General features: G+C 39.0%; 1 protein-coding gene across 8 annotated transcripts in view; it reads left to right on the forward strand.

Annotated features, from left to right (window-relative positions):
- Positions 1-23,900, forward strand: part of EXD3 (exonuclease 3'-5' domain containing 3) — a 300,789-nt gene that overhangs the window by 16,460 nt on the left and 260,429 nt on the right. The gene's annotated exons all lie outside the window — the stretch shown is intronic.

A 23,900-nucleotide genomic window follows, 5' to 3' on the forward strand; every position in this document is an offset into this window, starting at 1 on the left:
TACCAGCCTGACTTGGATTTCAACCCAGAGGTGAAAGAATTTATTTCTTTCCCATTACCATTTCCCTTGGGTCATATTGTCCCAAGCATCGAAAATTCCTTCAACTTACTCTGGAAGATGATGTAGACATTCCCCCTCCCTCTTAAACCTGTTCTCACGGTGCAGTGAGTGTTTCTTTATTTTTTGTTAATTTGTCTTCTTTGGTACTTGATATTATACCAGTATTTTATTTTATTTTTTTTGGTACGTGAAAATTGTAAACAAAACACACAACTGAAATTTTTAACAAGAGAAGTCTGTGCAGAGTGTATGGTTTGGTTCTGTGGTTGTTCATGTCCTGTACATGAGCAGCCAAAAGGTCTGTCCTAGGACTAGTGTCATACAACAAAGGCCGTAGAGAGTGGTGGGCCTGGTTTGCCTGGGATTTTGCATGTTTTTTGTGTGGCCCATAGTTTTTCTCCTAGGGATGAATTAATGCAGAAAAAATAACGGATTCTGCAGCTTCTTCAGTGTAATTTAGACCAAGAGGCAATACTTCTTACTTAAGCAGATTTAAAATATGGTGTGAAGTACAGTTTGATAACTGGAAATCTTTCGTCGCTTTCATTTTCTCTTCTGTGGTCTTTCAAGTGGTATCATAAGGAGGTACTTGTCCATATAGCCTTAGTAACTTCAAGGAACAGAGGTAGGATAACGGAGGGGTCAGCTGAATGAAAAGCAGCACTTAAATACTTACTGATGCTTCGATCCCCTTATAACTCACTGCACAGTCTTTTTTTTTTTTTTCTGTTTTACCAGTGTGTGTACTATTAGCAGTGATGCTTTTTGGTCGCTCTCTGGTAACTTTATTTTCTTTCTTTCTGTGAGGATTTAGCCCTTGACCTAAAAATTTTGTCTGTAACATTTTACAGCATCCAATTTTTTGGCCATAGCTCTAAGTTGCTCATTTTATACTTCATTAGAAAGCAGTAGCATAGCAGCTGTCTGGAAATCTTTCACCAAGTATGAATTTGTTTTTCAGTTACAGCTTCTTTTCCTGCTGATGTGCTATTTTGGGGGTCCCAAAGATGAGCAGTATCAACATGAAGGGCAACAGGAAGAGTTGGTTAAGGTTAAGTAACTGTTGTAGTTATCTTTCAGTGAACACTGAAAGTAAACCACTTGCAAGGTCCTGTCAGTTTTTGCTTTTCTTCAAGGCTCTAGGTCAAATGATTTGTTTGGTGATGCATTTGATTTTTGATCTTCCAAAGAGAGCAAGTATTTTTAATCTCTTTGATATGAGCAGAACTCCTTGTGTCCTGTGGATTAATCTTTCTTATATATGTAGTAAGGATGATGTAACTGAAGAAATGGAAACATTTCTGAACTTAGATGATAATAGCTAAATACTAATTATCTTTCTCGAGTAATTAATAGTTTTCACATTTTCTGTAGAATGAACAGGTAAAATTCAACATTACTAAAGACTAAGCTGAAATATAATTTTTTCAAGAGTGGCAGGCCATCAGGTTTTGGGTGTAGGAAACAAAATCTGACAGCAGTGTGTAACTATGTATGTTCTTCTCTTTCAGTATCTAAGTTATTGAGACCATGAGATGGACGCTTTCTCTAGATATTTCATTGTCTTTCTTTGTCTCCAGACTTCCATGTAGTTCTTTATAATAAATTACTTTTTTTTAATTTTCTTTTTTCTTTCAAGAGATTTAAGAATCACTGATGGTCATGTCTGTTTTCGTGTATTTCAGCATATAGCTTCAGGGACACACTAAAATTAAAACAAATATAGAAGGTTTTTAAAGTACATTGTCGTGTTCATGTATATATTTCAGCAACAATTAAAAGTTAACCTGAGAAACAAGACACAAGATATCCCTCCCCCCCCCCGGGATTGCTGGCTGAATTATTATAGGGTTTGTCTACTGCCAATAATGACTAGTAGAAAATAAGCTTTCTGGTTCATTTTTCTTATCATATAAAAACTTATGCCTGCCATGTTTGCTTTGTTGCTGAAAATTTTCACCATATGACCAACATTTTTTTCTCCGCTTAGGTTAGCATTGACGTAACATGAAAAAACAGAAAATTGGACCGGATATATATGCGTTTCTAGGCAGACTCTGAAATCTTAAGAAATGAGGTAGATGACCTAAGAAGTTTGGTGTTTTTTTTAATGTGAAATTGCTAAATAGGGCAGTAAGAAGGTTGATGGAAGAAAAATGTAATTTGGAACACCTGATATCAAGTTATAGGTTACATAAAAATGACAAAGGGTTTCAAACCCATGCAGAAAAGCTGTGGTGTCTTAAAGCTGAAGGTCAAATCAGGAAAATAACTGTGTTATAATAAAATCCTGAAGATTAGGAATTTTGCAAACTTTCAGATCAGAAAATTATAGACTAATATAAAGTATGTAGCTTTAAAGTAGGAAACACAATAGGAGAAAACTGGTGCCTCAGTCCTCTTACACATCATGAACGACACCTTTGGGAAACATCTGGTCAGGGAATCTAGAAAGAGGAAGATACTTTTGACTTTCTGTTGAGGATTGTGCAGAACCTGGCGCAAAATTTTACTACCAGTGGCCCCCTGTAAGGGTGAACACAAGAATACTTACACATCCTTGCAGAATTAATCCAAACCAAGAATGAGGAACCTTGTTAAAAAGAAACTGAAAGAAGCAGTGAAAAAGGGAAGATGTTTGTAGTAGCGTGAAGATTATTTAAAAACACTATACTGAAGAGGAAATGCCCCAGCCCTATCAAAAGCCAGTTGAGAGAGAGAAAAGCTATGATGTGAAACAGCAGGGAAGAAAAGCTGTAGAGTTAGAGGCATCCTTCCAAAAGCTGAAGTCATGACCAAGTGAGGATGATAGAAAAGAACAAACACTTCGGAAGGCCAAATAACAGTTCTTTTCCAAATATTTTGGGAATAGAAAAGTTTGTCTGAAGATTTGCAAAAACCCTTAAAAACCACATTGTGAACGAATCACTTGGATAAGGAGGAACAGAAAGAAATAAATTAGTTTTGTGGCACCTGTGTTCATCATGGTTTCTGCACCAGAACTCAAAATACTCAAAATTAATCCAGCCAGATCTCAAAATGAACTCTAGCAGATTTAAGAAAGCTGTGAGAAATAATGAACTGCGGGAGCCAGATGATATTACAGCCCAGGAGGGATTCAAGAGAGGAACTGCTGAGTTATTAACACTTGTGTGCAACCTTTCGCTTAAACCATCCTCAACCCTAATAGAGAATAGGTAGGGCTGGTATGATGACAACTTGGAATAGACTTCCAGGGAGCTTGGGGAACTGCAGACTGAGAAATCTGGCTTTCTCCTGTGCAGAAACATTGAACTAATAATATAAATTAGAATTACTGATTGGGCATATGATAAACTTTGTATGAACGTGGAGGAGTCAACATGTCTTTTAAAAAGGAGGTTGCACTTGACAAATCAAAGGACTTGAAAGGCTCATCAAACATCTGAATTAGGATGTTCCAGCATCTGTGATATCCTCGGATTTTCAAACAATTTCAGACGGGGTACTTTGCCACAGCTTCTTAAGGCAAGCTTAATGTCTTGCAGTGTGAAAGAATACTCTTTATTTAAATGTTGACTGGTGAGAAAACATGTGTCAGCAATAGTTGTTATAGTGGACGGAGGTTGCCATTAGAGTCGCAGGGGAGTCTTATAAGACCTGTTCTGTTTAACACTCTTTCTCATTCTGTAACAAAAAGTAGGTACAGCAAATGGAAGTAGGAAGTTCAAAAGAAGCAAAAAAAAAAAAATAGTTTGCACAATAAATAAAATGCATCAGCTTTTGAAACAATACTCTAGTGCTAATAGTTTGCACAAAAATGTTGGACATGTTCTTGGAAGAATGATCCACAAAGTCTGTTTCATACCAAGGCAGAAGACCTGGCATGTGGAGATCTTAAGGCACACATTGTTGTGGGCTCAGGAACTGTGTTGGGCAATTAGTTGTCCAGTTCTCTTACTTAGCCATCGACCACTAACTGCTGTGCAAGATGCGATACATGCTAGATGAAGATATGATCCGAGTCGGTATGTCTTGTCTTTGTACTTTATTCTCTTATCTGAAATAGACAGGTACCGAATAATCCCTCCTCTCTCATATACTCCTCATACAAAATAAACGAAGCTTCTTTTTTAAGAAAACAAAGTTTTGTTTTGTTTTGGTTGGTTTTGTGTAGTACATTGAGTTGCCATGTGTGTAGCATAGTTTATTGTGTTTGTCTAGAAACTTCTTGGACAGAAAATGGAGCTGCTTCTTAAGCATTTCCATATGTGTTCAGCTGTAGTGTTCAGCTATATTCTTCACCTTATGTAACTGGTGACAATAAACATCTTTAAAATGTTATTTTCACATGTTTGTAAAGAATTAATAGAAAATGTTCCGGATCTGTGTTTGTCCCTACTGTGGCTCATAAGAAGGCTGTGTCAAGTTCTACTAGGTTTTAAGCAACCTACAGCTTCATCTCTATGAATTTGATGGTGATTTAGTTGATCCCTTTAGGAGACTCAGTTGAATACAATCCTCCTGACATTTGAGCACAGCAAAATACTTGAACGTTAGCAAGTTTTCCATTTATAAGTGAGTTGTTTGTAAAAAGTGGAGACAACAATCCAGACTCTGCCAAGTACATGCTAGGCATACACAGCCCTGCTGGCCTCAGACATAATGTGTTGTCAATTTTGTTTTTATTTATGGCAGATTTGCAAAGCTGGTGTGCTGATAGAGAGACATAAGGGAGTGTGCAATATGTCCCATCTGTGTAAACTTAGTTTCCTATATGCTGTGTTACCCAGATGGTATGCTTTAGTAGGGCTTTTTACTTCACTCTTTAGGCTGAACAAGACAAGTTTAAGGAGGTGTTCTATATTAATTTAACTGCTCGAAAATTTAAGATAGCTTTGTTGATGAAGGGGTAGGTAGCAGGAAAGAGTGGTCCCCTCTGTCTTCTGAATCAGCCCCTGTATCTCCCCAGCACTTGCCATTCAGCACATTGTGTCAGATTCTGCACCTGGGAAGGAGCAACTCTGGCTATACATACAGGCTGGGGGACAAAATGCTGGAGAGCAGCCCCGCGGAAAGGGTTCTGGGGATTTTCGTTGACAGCCAGCTGAACATGAGCCAGCAGTGTGCCTTGGTGGCCAGGAGAGTCACCCATATCCTGGGGTGCATCTGTCATGGCATTGCTAGCTGGTCAAGGGAAGGGATTACACAGAATCACTGAATGTTAAGGATTGGAAGGGATCTTGAAAGATCATCTAGTCCAATCCCCCTGCCATAAGGAGAGTACCTAGATCAGGTCACACAGGAACACGTCCAGGCGGGTTTTGAATGTCTCCAGAGAAGGAGATTCCACAACCCTGCTGGGCAACCAGTTCCAGTGCTCTGTCACCCTCAGGTATTGAAGAGTTGATGTCCAGGTGCTGTTTGGAGAAAGGAGGAGAAAGATGGATAACGTGTGCTGGTTCCCTTAGCTGATGGTGACTTACAGCTGGAAACTGAGAGCCTGTTACTCAGTAGTCAAAGGGAGCAGGGTGGCAGAAAGAATGAACATTTAGGTTTATAGCCCTGGCCAGTGTTCAGTATTTGTAAAAAATGGTACGAGTGCAAAAGCTGTATTCTGTGATAGCCCCAAACTTTATTCCATGGTGGGTGTATAATCATCTAATCAGGAATTTAAGCATTTTGGCATATGCTGTAGGACTTGGATGAAGGAAATCTCTTTTGCAGTAGTTATACTCTTATGACAGCCATACCTGAGGCTGTAAAGGAGAATACAGGGTTTTTCTCATGTTTACCAACTGAACACTTTTTCTCAAACTTCTCCTTGCTCAATGGTATAATTTTTTAGAAATACCATCACAGAAACCCTTTTATCTTGTCTGCAGTGTTTAATGTGTAAGTATATAGCCACATCTCTTAGATATGCTTCCAAGAAAACAGCAGAAATTGAAAACTAATCTTGAAAAGCACCTCAGAAGAACTTACTGCTTCTCATGAGCTTGAAAAATACTGGCCATTAAGAGAGAGAGGTATTTTATGATTGTAAAGGATCATTAGAACAATAGTTTACTCTCTTTTATAACATGGTCCACCTGTTTGCATTTCAACTTCTTAAAAAGATATTTAGAATTTGCATACAGACTTTCTTTACTCTTTTGAAAGGCAGAATTCTTGCAGAATCACAGTATCCCTCCGAAAATGTCCCCCACTACCTCTTTGTCCATTGATGCGTCTAATAGGGAATTCTGATACTAATTTAAAATCTGTATTATCTTTTTAAAATTTTTATTTCCTCCAGACTTCTCCGATTTGTCAAGATTAGTTTGCTTTTTATTCCTGTATGTCCCTCCTCATGCTAGTAGCAACTCCTAGTTTGGTGTATTTTGCAGATCTAATAATCATATCTTGGTTTTCAAATCTTTTTTTGACTCAAGTAGTAGCTGTGAGCGATAGGCAATTTCAGCAGTCCCTAGTAGCTCAGTTTTGTCTCCAGCTTGTTGCATTATTACCACCTGTTTCTTTCTCTTCCATGTTCTAGTGTTTGATCGTTGCCTCAATTGCAATGTGTCAGAATTGTAATCGGAAGGGAATTTGCTGACAGCGCTCTCCAGGCTTGAAGCCTCTTAAAGAAATTCAAGTTTCACCTTCTAGCCATTCTTTACTAAGTATTTGCAAATGAGGGTTTTTCTGTGGCTCTCAACTTGGCCTAATTAGGGAGATGTTAATGAGAACAGCAAAAACACATCCGGGTATGGAAAATACACGTGTTCCAGAAATGGAGGAAATACTTTTGAAGGAATTCTCTAAAGTAATTAAGTCTGCAATTTCCATCAAGGAAGTATGCTCCTAAATAAAGTTTCATAAAATTACAGGCTATTTCAAATCTGAAGCACTTTAGTCATATCGTTGGGGTTCTGTAAGTTTGGTACATAATCCTGTATGTCAGTTCTAGAAGTGCAAATACCAATATCAACTAGTTGTGTGCCTAGATGCAATTTTTTATCATTAGTCTTCTGCTGTTTTTTATTTGCTTGTTTTCAAGCAGGACCCAAAAGAGACTTTCAAATGTTACTCCTCTCCTGTTTGGTGCTTCAGCCTAGGGGAGCTGCAGTGCCTGTGGGCTGCTCCACAGAGTTCAGTGGTGCTCTGTAACCTGCCTGTCTCTATTGTCCCCAGCGAGACCAGCCTCTGTATTTCTGGCTGAAGTGAGGTGAGAAGACTCCTACCTGTCTCTGAAAAGAGACTGATTGTAGACATCTGCTGTGACCTGCAGAGCTGGTAACCCCAATATTCAGAGAGTCAGTGGAGAGAAGTTTCTAAGGCATGATTCAGATTATCCTAAAGTGCATAGCTGAATGAAAGTGCATCTGTATTTTTACAACAGGAGTAGCTATAGGAGACATGGTAGACTTAGATGTCCTAAGACTGGTCAGACAACCTGCAGCCTGCATCTCACAGAAATGCTAGAGAAGAAAACAAGGTAACACACCCTGCCAAAATGGGAGCCTGACTAAAACCAGAGACATTCCAGTTCAAACACTGCTATTGAGCAATGAATGTGAAATTGTTTTCAGAAGCAAAGTACTTGAGCCTGCTTTACCCCCTTTTTTTTTTTTTTTTTTTTTTTTTTTTTTTTTTTTTTTAGTTTTTGTCTTGGTGTCCATTTCCTGTATCATTGTTAAAGTACTTCACAATGAATTGAGGTTTAACTATGGACAAGCCAAACTTTGTCTGCTGTATGTATAAAGACATTTGCCAGAGCCTCCCCAAGCAACATGGTGTGCAAAGCAAAATATGCTCATTTTTCTCTTGCTGTCTCCCATCTGTGCAACCACCAAAACCTACAGGGATACAGTTGTACAATCCTGTACAGCAGAAGCTAGACCAGTTCCCTGGTGACTTTGTTGCCCTGAGGTGGAAGACTGGAGTACAACAGGAGACTGAAAATATGATAATTGCGATCTGTTTCAGCTGACTGAATACTCATTATCTTTTAGTCAAAATTTTGCTGAAACTACTCAGTAAATGCACATACTGGATCTGCTTACGTGAGCCCAGTGTATTTTTTCAACTAAAGGAGTCATCCTTCCCCAGTCGCCAGTGAATGTGTCAGTATGTCTCGTATGAACTGAACATAACCATTGTGTGAAAATGATGGCTGCAGTTCTCTGTGTTAGTAAAGCTGAGATGTCAAAGGTGTTTAGTTAAGGGCTTTGGACATACCATTGCTGATGGTAATGGAATACAGAGGTGTACAGTGCTGTTCATAAAACTTGATTTATACTCTTATTGACAAAAAGAGGCTGGTTGGTATCCACGTGCCTTTGAACCATCTGTAGAGGGAAAACATGTTTCATTCTTGTGGAGGATAGATTTGTTCTAGTCCATATAAGCCTGTCCCGGTTCTTCATGTAATTGTTTGTGTGAAATGTCGTGTCATGCACAAGCATTAATAAAATGCAGTCTTATGGAAAATTCATAAATATTTAAACATTCAAAGGAATTTGAAGAGCAAAACCAATGAGAGTAATAGAGTTCCTCCTTCCTTGGTCTCTGAAAGATAAGAAGATTGTTGTATGTCTTCCTAAGTCTTTCCCACTGCACTCTATTTTCTGGAGATGCATCCATATATACGAGTGCAGAAACAATAAATCTCCTAAATCCTTCTGTTACTTAATTTAACATTTGTGGTATGGAGTAAATCCAGGCTAGAAATAAGGTACCTTTTTCCAATATCCACTTTTATTGAATGGAGAAAAAAGAAATAAAAATGTATTTTAGTGACCTCTTCCTTTTTAATGCAGAATATTACATAGATATAACCCTAATCTAATAATGCCCCTAGGCTTATGATTAATTTCAAGGTTTTTTTATTCAAACCTTAGAAGTAAATTTTGCAGATAGATACAAGGTGCTTTGCTGGGACCTTAAGGAAGGTATTAAAAACAGCAGGACAAGGAAATTATGTGAAGTGTCTGTTTGAGTTTCTTTTTTTTGCTCAGTGACAGTTGCACAGGCAATACTTGAAAGTCTGTTTCATATAGTCCAGTTTTCCCAGTCTGCTAAAGTGAAGACCAGCATTTTCCTTTTTCAGTTTGGTATTGCTGAAGATCAACCAAGTATGTTCCTGGAATAAGGGCTGTCTGTAATTTCTCATTCACACAGGCTTGGAAGTGTTTATGTCCTGCTACTCAGTATTGCTGGGTGCTGTGTGCAGTTGGTAACACAGCATCGTCCTCTCTAAAGCTGCAGGGCATGTTGGAAGCTAATCTGCTTATCGCATTGTCTGCCCCCTTGCACAGCTCCCTGGAGGGCCCTTGACCAAATAGCTGTGGGAGGTTAAAAGTATATCACTCCCCAAAGTCCTTTCCAGGCATATGCTCTCATTGTTCTTATAATTGGAAAGGATTTAAATGACAATCCATGCTGGTGGCATAGTCACAGCTCTCCTATTCATTTGATATTTATTACCTCCTTTAGGAACAACAGCATTAAACTTAGAGGGTTGTGCACTGTTATGTTCCTCTGTAGAGAGGCTTTGGAATCTTTTTCCATTGTTTTGGGCAATAGGTTAAAAAATATGGTAAAAAGGTATACAAGGGCACAACAGATTTATTTAGTTGAAGCCTTAGTCTATATTCTGCAGTTGCTTCAGCAGATGACCTGGAGGTGTTTACTGACAGGTGGTAGAATAAACAGCTGGTGACTGCGTTACCTTATTGATAGCAGAATTTATCACATTGTCTCACTAACTAATGCTGAAATGAATGTATGGGAGGGGGGTCTGTTAGCTCTTAGAACCTCCACCAGAACTCTTGACCAGTTCTTTGGAACTGGTCATGTCTGAGTTGTTTGGAGGTATATGTAAAGGTAGTGAGCTAAGTGTTCAGGATACTGCAAATGGAAGTCTTGCCAATGCTTTCAAGAATGATCCATATTCAAATTCTGCTTGATCACAGAAGTGGATTAATTTGCCAAATCCTAACTGTGCATGTTTAATTTATTAAATTGTATGTTTGTGTCCAATTATATTTCTAGAACTATAAGAGCAAAACTAAACTACTGTAGCTTTTCTGCTGAAGTAATGGCCAAAATAAAATATATGAAGCTTCTCCAAGGTCTCATATTCTTGAAATCTAATCTTTCTGCATTCCTAGAAGATCTACGGAGCAAAATTTTGTTCCTTTGAAAAAGGATCAAATTTAGAAGTCTGTATTTTCTCAGTATTTAACTCTGTATTATTCCCTTTGTTCTTGACTGCTTTCCAGTGATTGTGACAATTCAGTGAGACAGTTGGATTTTGATACTGAGTGTCCCAGCTGGTGCACACCTTAAGTAGATTATGATTAGTGAAATAAAGAACAGGAATAGGCAGAGATTGTGAGCAATCTCTTCCAATACAAGACTTAGCGAATTTCAAATTAATAGTAGAAAGGTTTAGGTAAGCAGATGCTTTTTTGTACATTGTAGGTAACTTAGGAAAACATGCATGGCAGAGTGTGCTAAAGCTCTTGTGAATTCAAGAAACAACTGAACAAACTAGCAAAAGAAAATTACATCAAGAACTACTACAAACACAACCTCTATTCAAATTCCCTATGGTGGTAGACTATGTGAAGGAACTATTGCTTCACACCCTCCCCATTTTATAATGCTCTCTTGGCATCTGCTGTTGTCCACCTGTGTTAACAGGTCTCTGGCTGGATGACTCCTTGGTCTGTTTGTTCTCCTGTCTTCAGAGGGCAGTGAGAATGCTTCGGTCCAATGAACGTCTTCAATGTCCAGCTGTGCAGTAACCCAGGCAGGGGCTAGCTCAAGGGATAGGTGACTTTTGGGAGCATTCCAGTAAAGAGATAACAAAACACAGGTCAAATAGATGCTCAAGAATTATCTCTTGTCAAGGAACTCGTGATAACTGAGATGTTGTATATTCAGTAAATTACTGTTAAGCTTGCAGGAACCGTCAGGCTGAAGGAGAGGGCCTTATTACAAGTGGTGCTAGTGTAAAGCTGTCCTAGAATGCTAACAGCAGCTTGCAGCCTTGAGATGAGAGCTGAATCTCTGAGTCCTGTTTTATCACGTCATCTGTGCATGTCTCCTGGCTTGACTGCCAAGTTAATCAGCTCTCTCATTTTCCTGTGATGCTGCAAGGAGGGGCTGGTAAATTCAGCACACGAAGGTGTCCCATGAGGGGACAAGTCATTGTTACGAGAGGGGAAGGATGTTTTAATTGGGCAGTGTATGTATTTACAGTGGGCTAGTCCCCTGAATAGACCGTTTCTCTTTATTTTATTTATTAATAGATTATTAATCTTTATTTTGATTTTGTGGCCAGCTCCTACTAGTCAACTAGTCAACGATGAAAGGGAAGCTTTTTTTTTTTTTTCTTTTTTTTTTCCTTCCCACAACAGCATCTGAAATAGCTGTTCTGATTTGGAGGTGCCAATGGTAGATACACAGAGTGCCTGTGACCTGATCAGATGCAGATAGGTGCTCAAATTTTCTCTGTGCTTGTTACAGTTGTGGGAACACTCTGCAGGGAAAAGCTGCTGACACTTCTGCTGTGCTTCAATGAACTAGAGTGAACTGGAAAGCATGAGGCAAATACAGAAAAGCAGTTTGGCCAACCAGCCATTTTCAGTGTTTCCATTGCTGCCATCTGTCTTTGGAAGAGAGTCACTCTCCCCCATATGTTTCTTCAAATGTTCTGTTCCTCTGAGTTTTTTTTGTTTTTTTTTTCTTTTAATCAAGTTCAGACCTCTTGTTTTCATCAAAAGCTTTATTCTGTGTCTCAGTTTTCTGCTCCTCAGTATCCTTAGTGAATTCTGTCTTACAAAATCTGTGGCCATAAATTGACCCATCGTTAATACAAAAATAAAATAACAATGAAGCGGCACTCCCAGATCCCTTTTGGTCTTTGGTGTGGTCTGTCTCAAGACCGTACCCCTTCCAGTGAGGGGCTTGGGGCCTGTATGGGACAGTGCTTAATGGTAACACCACAGATTCAGTGGTGAGGTCATGGTCTTCTCTTCACAGAAATCGGATCTGGAAACTGTCTTAGTAACATGTTTAATCCATTTCCTTGCCATTGTCTGATTCTTTCCTGCAGTACATTTGTTGGTGGTATGCCCAGTCTCTCATAAAATACCCACGCAAAAGCGCTTCCACTGTTTCCCTTAGGAATAATTCCCTATATTGATTCTCACTCTTCAAGATTTTTTTCCCAGATACTCAGCCTACCTTTTGCTCTTGCTTAATATCATTGCTGCCTTGCCTGTATGTTGGTGTAGTTTTTGGTATTACTTGCCAGTTCCTTCCACTCTTGAGGCTTGCACTTCTCAGATCAACTCTCCGTGTGCTGTTGCTGTTCTAAGGCTGCTTCAACCTTGGCTCCTAATACCATGTTCAAGGGTTTCCTGATCCCTGTTAGTGTTGGTTCAAGTACGTTGTGCAGCAGTATTTCCCTGATAAGGAGATGCCAAGATTTCAGAAGATGTGTTATCATATACGACAGTTAACTCCAGCAGGCAGTGAAGACCTGCTTCTCAAATGCTTCCATGTGTGCAGACCAGAGCCGACGTTTCTGTGAAGCCCACGTGCACATTGTCATGTTCTGGGAAAACCCTTGGATGCCTTTACGAACTGAGGTGTTCTTGCTTATTCTCATCTGTTTATTTACGGGTATTTTTCTGAGGTACATTTAATTTACTTTTTGTTCAAACTTCCTTTATTTATTTTTTTAATAAGCTTGAGGTTACACAGGGTTTTTCTGGTTTTATCGACTTCTCCCTAAACATTTGAATAAGGATAAACCACACAATTTCTTTAGCACATTTACCAGTTCGGAATTATGTAAGAAAAATGGAACCAAACAGCAGTATCTTTCCAAAGAAATCTAAATAAATGTTGGCTGTAAGCTTTTGTATAAAGTTCTTGTACATTTACTTACATTTTGCATTTTTTGAAAAATCAAAGCTAATCCTTCTGGTTAGTCTGCTAAGGTTTATTTATCGTGAACCTGTCTGTGGTTTTCTCATCACTTTAGAAAATGAGTCTTAAATTTATTGAAGCCAGTGGCAAACCTGAGAGTTAAGCTATTGATATTCTGTTTTTCTTAGCATCCGTTTTCTAATGCCAATCTCTCGTTAATACCAAGAATATTTTCCTTTGTGAAAATAAGTGTCATGTCACAAATTTGATGTTAAAAGTGACTTGAAGTAGTAACAAAGACCTGTGTTGCACTGACATCTAACAGTAGATTTCTGTTGAAAAATGAAGGTGAATGTGCAGCTCCTTTATTCGTATGTCCTCATTAGGCTGTTTTGTGTCCACAGGTGTGGCAAAAAACAACCAGTGAATGCTAAGACAAAGCATCCTCCCTTTGTTCTTAGCGTATGAGTTAAAACAATATAGCTTTCACAAAGAGGAATGCCTCTGTCTGAGCTTTGAGACATGGTGCCATGTTTAGCCTTCTCTGTGATATTTCTTCCACTGTGCCAACAAGGTTAAATAGCTAAATAAATTTTGCTTTCAGTTTAGTTTATTTTTACTGGTGTATTTTATTTCTGCTTTGTAAGGTAACTTTTCTTAATGAGTGATAATGGTTGAAATTACCTATGTAAGCTGTGTGGCAGATATGAACTGACATTAAATTTGATAATTTATGGAGCTAAAATTTTGATCCTGTAAAATGTCTTGAAAGAACCATAGAAATCCAAGAAAGTTTAGTCTGTGTCTTCACTGCAAAAGTGTGTGGTGGGGGTGCTTGTCACCTGGGAACTCTTGCTCAGCAGTTGCTTTCTGTACTGGAGGAAAGGCACAGGTCCATATGATCACAAGTGAGCGAGGTTAGCGCTCTTTTCCGGGGGTCACCTTGCCTGGGTTGATGTGTAGGAAAGCTGCCAATGGTTTGTACTCACTGGGTTTGTACTCACAGGAGGAGAGCTAATGCAGGCTTGCTCAGTGAAAATACACGTTTTTTGGAAGGAAATGCAAAGCCTGTGTCATGTAAGTGACTTTGAAGTTCCAATTTGAAAATAGTGATGCAACGTTCCTGCATGTTTCAGTGCCAGATTTTCAAAAGCTCTCAGCAGCCAGCAAGGACCATTGTTCTCAGTGGGAGGTGCTGGCAGGGCGTGCTTCAGAAGATGAGATGCTAGCAGTATTCCTCAGTGCCCTGCACCCCCAGAATGCCAGGCAAAGGAAGGTACACGATGCTGTGCCCGGTTTGCAGATGAGAAATGGGCCTTGAGGGTCTTTCCCCAAGTTAATGAACTGAACCAGATACAAAAATAACTGCTGATTATCTACAGCACAGTTGTTAAAATATTACTTTAAAAGGATGAACTAATGAACTGTGATGACTATGATCCTGATTACAGTCAGATTAATGACACTACTGGTCGCCATAGGAACTAACTTGCAAAATTTGCTCTAAGTGGCAGACAAGTCTGTAAATCCAGGAGTTTTGAGTAAACTAAACTATTAATTTATTTTAGTGGTGTTTTCTCTGCAGGATTCTTAGCTGTGCAAGGACAACATTACCTGTCCCTTGCTTACAAGTACTTGTGTTGTCTGTGGGAGTCTCAAATACTGATGACATGTAGCCTTTAGGAAAGCAAACGTTTCTCATTCGAAGCCGTGTGACTCCCACTAGTCTACATGTAGTTGGAATTAAATTTTGTGTTGTGAAGGGGAAATCATGCTGATTCCTGACTCTGTTTCTGCTTGGCCATAAAAGTAGGGAGGGAATTAATATGAATTTTAGTCTAATCTAATCTTAATCTCCATTTAAGATGGTCCTAAAAAGGACTTTTTTTTTTCTGTCTGTGATTTGGCTCGTGTAACTGTCACTTCACTACCAATGCAGAAACCATACAAAACAGAAGGTTATCCTTTTTTTTTTTTGCCTTTCACATACCTGCTCTTTCTTAAAACAGTAATAACAGCTACTGTTCGTTCACAGTGGAAGAAGTTGTGTTGAAGCTTTGCAAATACTGTCAATACATTTTTTAAACCCTGTACTTGATTGCAAGATAATACTATTTACTGCACGACTGGGACAATTTGCAGTCGTACACATGTAGGATGCATCTAATTTGTTCTATAGTTATTCTGGCAAACAAGTGAAAGTTGACATGTGCATGGCAGTAAAATTCTGAGCTGGAGCTTGAGTAAATATTCCAAAATTGACATGAAAATTGTGTAGGTTGGTAAGAATAAATGGTATGATTTGGGAGTAACGGGGTAACTTTTAGATGAAGTTGTGATCAGATTTCAATAACATTGTAAAGTTTCTGTAATACTCCTAAGCATGTTTTTGTAACTATTTTACTAGGATAATCTTTTTTTTTTAACTCACTGGGCACAGTGATAATCTAATATTGGTATTTTTGGAAAGGCATTATATGGCAATTATTCCCAAGTGTGGAAATAGTTTTTAATAATGATCCTGGAGTGAGGTTCTTAAAGAAAAAAAAAGTCAGTTGCATGCAATATTCCTAGAGGCTGGAAAAATGAGTTGGTATAGTTTTTAGTATAAGCCCATGAGTAAGATCCAGAAAAGTCCATTCCTGGCTGAAACATTCATGTTAACCAAAGGATTTCCAAAGAATGCTCTTGGAAGTCATTTCAGGATACGTTAAGCATCGTAGCCTGGAAGGGGTCTACATGCATGTGGTTTTTAGCAGGGGCAAAAATCCTGGATTCTCTGAGCTCATGCAGAATAGAACATAATGTTCTCTTTAGAGGAAGGCCACTTAGAGAACAGCTGCTTCACAGCATTGCAATGTTTAGTGAGCATGCTGTGCATCTGGAAATAGATTTATTTTTTTCTTTAATATTAAGCTGCAGTCTAAATGCATTCGCCTCAGTGTTGTACAGTCTTGTACTTACAGTTGAGGTAAAGAGGCAGCACAAAAACTACACTGTAGGAGACAAGCAGCTTACCACCTTTTCACAACTTCCTTTCATTTAGAATGAGTGTTTGCTTTGAATCCTCATCCTTCTTTGGAATGGGATGTGGGTTATTGGTGAGTGGGCACTGTCACTTTTGAGGCCTGGTGTGAGATCCTGTCCTCCCGCAAGTCTTTTGACAAGCCCGTTCCTCTGCACTTTCTGCATGTGTGTGGCAATATCTGCTGGTACTAATGAGCTTTGTGATCTTTTGGAGGTTTTATTTGTCCATTCAGCTCAAGTTGTATGTGAATTTAGGAAGAAACTGTGTAAGCATGTGCTCACCAGTGTTATAGGTCCTTCTGGAGGAGGGAGGCAATCCAGAAGCTCAAACTGTATCAAAGAAGATTCCTGGGACACTTTTAAACTTTCAGCTACAAAATTTGCCTTAATTTATGAAACTAAGGTTGGCTGTCTAGTTTAACTCACGGATATTTTAGGGTGACAGTAAAATTTCCCAGTTGATAATTGACTATTTCCTCTTCTTAATTAGCATAACAATTATTTCTGTAGTCAAATCACATCGATACCTTTGTGTACTGCCCAAATTTCTTGGTTTAATCTGTTCATCTCTTAATCCGTGGATCTCTAAGGACCCTACATGATTTGCTGAGGAGAAGGAGTGCAAGAAAACATCCCATTGACCAACGGTAATGGTTTGTTAACCTTGCTTTTTCTTGAAATGGAGATCAAATGCTGTGCAGAGAAGCATTTATTTATCCTTGGATGTTCGTATAAGTGTTAGTGGGACTGAATTAATGGCGATGAATAAACAGGTCTGTAATAAGCCAAGTGAATGAAAGATTCACGAACATTTTGCTGATGCTACATGCCTATTTTCCAAGGACTTTATTTGTTTATTAGAAACACACAAGTAATCTGTTACTCTAGGCCAATACAACAACTGTTGTATTAGTTTGACTTCTGTATGCATTTATAAATGTGAAAAATTATAATAGATTTCCATATTGGTTTTGAGGCTGATCAAGGCAATAACATAACACCATCTCATTGCTGCAGAAACAAGTATTAAAGAATATTTGAATTTGCCATCGGAAATTTGTCTACTGAATATTTCTACAACCTTTCAGGATTTTTTTTACTTGAAATAATGTCTGAGTAGGTATAATGCTGGCCTGATGCAATAGAAAACTGTGACAATTCATGCTGTCTTGGTAGATAATATGAAAATCAGCCTTCTAAGATTGTTTACACACTTCGTCAGATGCACAGTTTTTTGTTATATGCAACAAAAAACAAACAAGCACAGACTATCTAATTGTTAAGAGAAGTTAAATTTCAAGTTTTACATTTATTGTATGTGGTCCTTCTTAAAAAAGGATTAGTCACCACATAATTTCACTCTTTGCCTGTTGCTAAAGCTTTTTTTTTCTTATTTTTCAGTAACCTGGCTGGTGTCATTTTCCCCTTCGCTATCACAGGTGTGGACACCAGTAGAAGCCTCTGCCTCTGATAGCACTATTAATACAAATGCAGAGTGTATCTGTATCCACAGGTGGGCTTCCTGAGACATGATTTCATGGTTTGTTTGGACCTGAGCTAGTACAGAACACAGTTTCCCAAAACTGGTTTTACAACTGTGTTGCTTTAAATGTAATCCAGGTTGCTTAGGCACTTTGTATTTCTTTAAAATGTCCCTACTGGTTAGACTTTTTCTTTTGTTCTGGAGATTGCCGATGCAATCCTTACAGGCATAATTAATGATTATTTGCTGTTGTTAATTCTGGTCAGCAAGCAAGGAGAGAGTAACAGTGATCCTTTTGCCCATGGTGATTCTTTGGGAGCATGTTTGATGCTGGCTTTCAGTTTCTGTTTTTCCTGACTTTTCTTCAATTTTTCAGATCCTATTCTGTTTCCATTTATTGACATGACATCAAGTGGGTTTTTAGTCATGATTTAGCATACTACTCTGCCAGTATTTTGTTGGAGAGAATGGCTTTTTAGTTCAAACTTGATCCTGAAAAATCTTATAGTTCTTTTACGTATTGTTTTTGTATAGTTATTTTACGCATTGTTTTTGTTTTGGTGAAATTTGCCCATATACCTGTGTGATGCCAGCTGTGTGGAGCTGTTTTGCATCTTCACTGACATAATTGAATTTAATCATGTGCAGCTCACTAAATGCTGTCATGTGATAAAATACCATGGCAAAACTTGGCATGAACCATGAGAAGCTTTTAGCAGGCAGAATAATTGCACTAACATTTGCTCTGAAGTACACTAGAAATTAATTTAACACACCATTGCTAGCAAAGTGCATAGGATGACAAAAATACTCTGAATTGCCAAGTAAATCTGATTTGCTCTTGAAAATTCTTAACTCTTGTACTTTCTTCCTTAGCACTCTAAAAATAGATCTGTTCAAACAGATAATCAAAGTTAAGATAAACTGCTAGAAAGTGTACATCGCTTCAGGTAGAATGTAATAATTGACCGTGTACTTCACTATTCAAACAGTATATAGAGTTATTATATTTTGTCACCTTCTATTTAGTAAATGTGTATGTAATTGTTTCTGGGTTAAAACATAAAAATCATGAAATTTCAGTGAGGTACAGATATGCTAGAACTACAAATCTACTGTAGAGAGAAAAATGATAAACTAAGTTTGGGAGGAATTATTGAAAGTGTGGCAGTGCGCTAAGTAAATAATCTTTGGAAGATTGGAGAAGTGGCCTAAAAGTTAGATTGGGAGACAAATGACAAGGCACCAGTTGTGTAAACTCCATTGCCTTATTTTTTTTGTTTTGTTTTGTTTTTAATTAAAATAAAGTAGGTATTGATTGCGTGCTCCTTGGAACAATCTTTGTATTCAACTTCTTTAGTACAAGCATTTTCCTAAGTGGTATACTAATAGATGCAATGTTAAACAAAATTTCTTCATATTTTTATAGGCTGAGTTGAACAACAGCATTCAAGAAACACCTGGACGTGGTGCTACAAGATATGATTTAATAGCTTAGTGGATTGTATTGGTAATAGGAAGACAGTTGGACTAGATGATCTTACAGGTCCTTTCCAACCTTGTGTTTCTATGATTCTGTGATTGTGTCTACACAGTGATCTACTGCTCTCAATGTCCTGCATGGAGGGAACAGACCCGTGCAGGTGTCTTTAAAACGTGAAATAATCTTGCTCTGCTAGTGAGTCATGGTAAGATGTCTGCTCGGAGTATTGTACCCAGGTTGGGATGTTGCATTTGAGGAAAGCTGTGTTCTACTAAAGGGAAAGAGCAGTAAGCTGCTAAAAGAGCAATAAGCTGTTTTTCCTGTACAGTTTGAACAGAAATAATGAAACACTGAGATTTAGTGCCTTGGTGAGTTGTCAAGTGTCCAAATTTGAAAGGCTTTAAGATTGGATTAGACAAGTATCTGAAAATGGATGAACTACAGTTGATTCTGCCTTAAGGCATAAGGGCTAGACTAGATGAACTCTTAAGGGTTCTTTCAGCTCTGTTCTCTAATTCCCTAGTATAGCTAAATGTTTTCATAGCATTCATTATTGTCATCACAAGCACAACTAACTGACAATGTAACACTGCAGCAATGTTGTCAGGCAAATTAAGTGACATTTTATATATAAGGTACAAACTCATTGCCAATAATTTTCCAACCCTTTCCAGCATGAAAATTTAAAGAAGCTAGAGCAAACAATTATATCTGTATTCTATTTAAAATTTGGTTAAACGTGGATTATCAGAATTTGGAGATTATCGAGGATGTTAGGGGAGTGTGCTATCTACCCAACTCTCTGGAGAAGAATACTGTAAGTTCTGTGGAGAAATTTCATTGTGCAATAGCCGAAGCTCATGTCTTACCTTCAAGAGCTCTAGACAGAAAACATGTGGAGGGTGAAAGGCAAAATGTAAACATTGAGCATGAAAGATATAATAAAGCTGGCCAGGGTGCAGCATGATGTTCGGACGACGAGATCCAGAAAGTGACGATTGCATTATTCATACAGGAAATTGGAAGAATGTTTCTTCAATGCCTGTCCTTCCAAATCCTGGGAGCTGAGAATAGTTATCAGCTAATTCTTATGCTGTGCTGGAGCTGGGTAGATAATGGGGAGAAGTTTGTCCTCCAGCCACAGCATTGCCATTCCCTGGATGGTTAGCAAGAACTGCATGCTTTGCTCTCACAACAATCGTACTTCTTGAACAACCAGCACGAACTCCTGCCTGCTCTGTTTTGTCTGATAGGACCGCATCTTAATCATCATTTGGTCTCTTTTGAAGCTTGAAAGAGGCAATCAGAAGTTCAGCCCTAAGGAAAGGAATCTTTCATCTACCAGCTGGGCTGACGAATCTCCTCATCAAAGCCAGATGTGTCATTAGGAAGCCAGCAAAGCAATAATAGATGCACTAGTTAAGTTGTACCCGTCACGTGAGCTGTGCAAGAGAAATGGGAGCTTCAGACTGTTTTTGTTTTTCCTTTCCAAAGGTTCCTTAATATAGTAGCTTTCTCTTTAATAGAAACTCAGAAAGGCAAAAACAGAATTGTTACTCTTGGGGTGCTTTCCACCCAAAGCAGCATTTGACAGCAGCATTCATCATCTGATAAGAAGCCTGCTCTGTCCAAATTCTGTGGGTTTCTGTGTAATGGTGAATAGGGCCCCAACAGCTCAGTAGTGCAGTGGTTCTAAAATATTGTTTTATCAACATTACTGCACATTGATTTATGCTGAATACACCACAGAAGTGTCCTGTGTGCCACCTACTGCTGCTCTGTGTCATCCTTCCCCCTTCCCAGCCCCCTTTCCTGAAGCTGGGCCAGCAGGCGTGTTCAAACAGAGGGCTGAAAGCCCTTGGTTTCCTCTTGCAGACAGAGCAAGATGAGAGTTGGTGTGTGAGAGATCTGACCTCCACCAGCCCTTGCCGAGGCCATGAGCAAAGGAGGAGCCTGCACTGTGTCGGAGGATCCTCCATCCCGGGAGGAGTGGGCAGTCAGGAGGTGGGAGCGCTGTCCTGCCATGACCCTCTGCTGTGGGGTGGAGCCCCCAGAGTGGGATTAGCTTCTTCCACCCAGTGAGATCTGCTGTGGAATGAGGTGTTATTGCTTAGTGCTTGGTTTATTGTCTATTTGCAAAATAGATGTCTATTTGCAAAAAAAAGCTTGATTAGTTGTAACTTACATTGCTTTTGAAGATCATGTAAATATGAAATAAAAATGCTCTTTTTTCCTGTTGACTTACCCTTGTTTGACTAACATACGTTCTGTCTTAAAATTGATCTCTCTCTTCTTGGGAATAACTCCATCGTTGAAGTACTGATATTCAATACCGCAGTGATTACTATTGTCATTATTTTATACCGCAGGGTCCTTAGAGAATCCTTTAATGCCACACTGGTGATGGCTATGTTTATCAGTTTGTCCAAACCTTTAGAATGATGCCAATGTAGCCTTAGTATCTTCAGGTTTCAGTGGGACCTAACATTTGGATAATTAAGAGAAAACTCCTTGGCAGAGATTTCAGAGTTGACCACTTGATGTGGCTGCAGGAAAGAGCATCTGGAGACACAGGGAGATGATTTCCTGGGAACACCTGAAGCAGGCATTCTGGTGAAGAATACAGCTCCTGGTGCTTCTCCTTTGAGGGGCATTCTGAACACCATGGATGAGCCTAAAACCTACAGGGCTTACAAACAGTAGTACTTGAAGTGTTACTAGAGTCACAGTTGTAAAATAAGGTTATAGCATTAAATAATCATGTTTTGTTCTTGTGGCTTAGGAAGCAAATAAATCAAAGCCGCAAACTTTGTAGCTCCCTGTTACCAGAATTAATTTTGCCCACTCCCAAGTGTTGGCGAACACTGCATCACACCTTAGAAGTCACAGACTGTGGGATTATTTCAAGCAAGGACTGTGTGTGTGCATACATGCACAAGCACAACGTGTGCACACGCACGATATTCATGATGCTTTATTAGAATAAGAATCTGGTTTGTGTTGGATGTAACAATGCACTGAGGGAGAGAGGAGTCAGCAGGCTGTCAGAAAAGCAAGCCTAACTGTAAGCTGAACTCTGATTTTAAAATTTAGTCTATTGCCACTGTAACTCTCCAAGTGCTTGTGCTAAAATCTTGCAGTGATGTGTCCCATTCAATAAATGAGGTAGTGCCATCTGTGTTATCTTTGGACATCCTGTATATAACCTGTATTTTGTCAGTGGCAGCGCAGATCTGTACAAAAAAAAAAAAAAGAAAAAGAAATTGCATACTCTGAACCTAGGTACAGATGGTTGCATGCTGGTATCTCAGCAAGAGGTGTATTTTTAGTTGCCACCTTTATTTTTTCAAATGTGCTGAATGTACTTCTGCCAGTAAAAAAAAAAAAAAAAAAAAGAAATGTTTTTACATAGCCAGTTTGCCCAGAGTAGCTTTAACACACTTGAAAAGAGGCCATGCAAAGAAGAGAGATTGTCTGGCAACTAATTGCCCAATGCTATGCAAAGAAGGATTTCTATGGGCCTGCTGGTACAGGATCGCTCTGAGCCAGGGTGAGTGACTAACCTACATCTGGGAGGTTTATAAGCACTTTTTGAGTTGACCAGTGGAAACTCAGTCTGCCATGAGGGGTGTTGGGGCAAAGTTCACTGACATCTCTTCTATATCTTTAGACCTGCAATTATCCTCTTTACCTCGCGTAGCTGGTGTTTTGCTACCTTCCCTTAACAGCTAATGGTTTCTTTATCCGAGCTGGACAAATGGAGATGAGCTACCAGGTGTTGTCTGTGTGCTGATAATACTGCATCCTGCCTGTCCAGCACCCGCATATGTTAAATAGGAGGAGTCATTTAGATAGGAAGGGACCCCTGGAGATTACCCATGCCTCATCTTCTAAGGGCAGGACCTACTTCAATTATGTCAGGTTTCCTTGGGCCTTGTCCCCCCTGTATCTGTAAGGATGGAGATACTACAACCTCTTTGGGTGCCTGTTCCAGTGTTTTATTACTCCTGTGAATCCCAAACCCCCATTATTAAGCTAGAATTTACCTTGTTGAACTTGAGTTCATTGTTCTTCATCTTTCAGCTTTGTACAAGCCTTACCTTGAGAGCACTCTGGGAAGAGGAGCAGTTGAGATTTTCACGCAGAAGTGCAGTCCTGTCCATTCCCTTTCACACTTGGGTCCTCTAATTGGTGGTACCAGGGTACATAGTAAACCCAGAAAAGTTTTATTTGCATCCACCACCAGTGGGAGAACACTTCTGAGCAAAACCAATCTAATCTCTTTATTATGTTCTGGTCTGTGCTTTGCCAACACAGTTTATGGAAAAGACAGGGAACTGGAGGCTAGTTACAGGGTGAGTGCTGATAGGCTAACTGGACCCCTGAAAAATGTATTGTTCTCCACTGACTGGGTTCCTCTATTGTGTGTAGTGAACCTCAGTGCTGGTGTTGCACACAGCACAAGGGAAGATGGAGTCTTTTCTTTAGATAAGCTGTATTTTAAATGAGAGCAATGAAGTAAAAAACAGTCTGTATCATGTGTTAGCATTTTTTACCAAGTCAAAATTGCTTCTGGGAATAACTGCCCTACTTGGTGTGTCTTCTCAACATTTCATCTAACATATTAGATGTTCTGAGGGCAGGTATTGACAGTTAAAATTTTTTCACACTTCCATTTAAAGTTTTAACCCACTAGCATTTCTCATACAGGAATTCCTCCATTACAGCTGCATGAAAATTTCTTCTAAGTCTTATTCTTAAACTTGAAACCACTTGTCAAATCTCTTAGAAACAGGCAATTATATTAGTCCTTTTGGTAGAGGAGTTGTCTGTGGTTTAAAGTGGTGACTCTGATAGAAGAAGAAAGAAACAGAAAATTACTCTGTATATTAGGATATAAGTTTTTCATGGAATCATGTGTTTAGCATTGCCAAGCAT

This window comes from Aythya ferina, assembly GCF_964211825.1.
Source record: "Aythya ferina genome assembly, chromosome: 20".
Taxonomy (NCBI): Eukaryota; Metazoa; Chordata; class Aves; order Anseriformes; family Anatidae; genus Aythya; species Aythya ferina.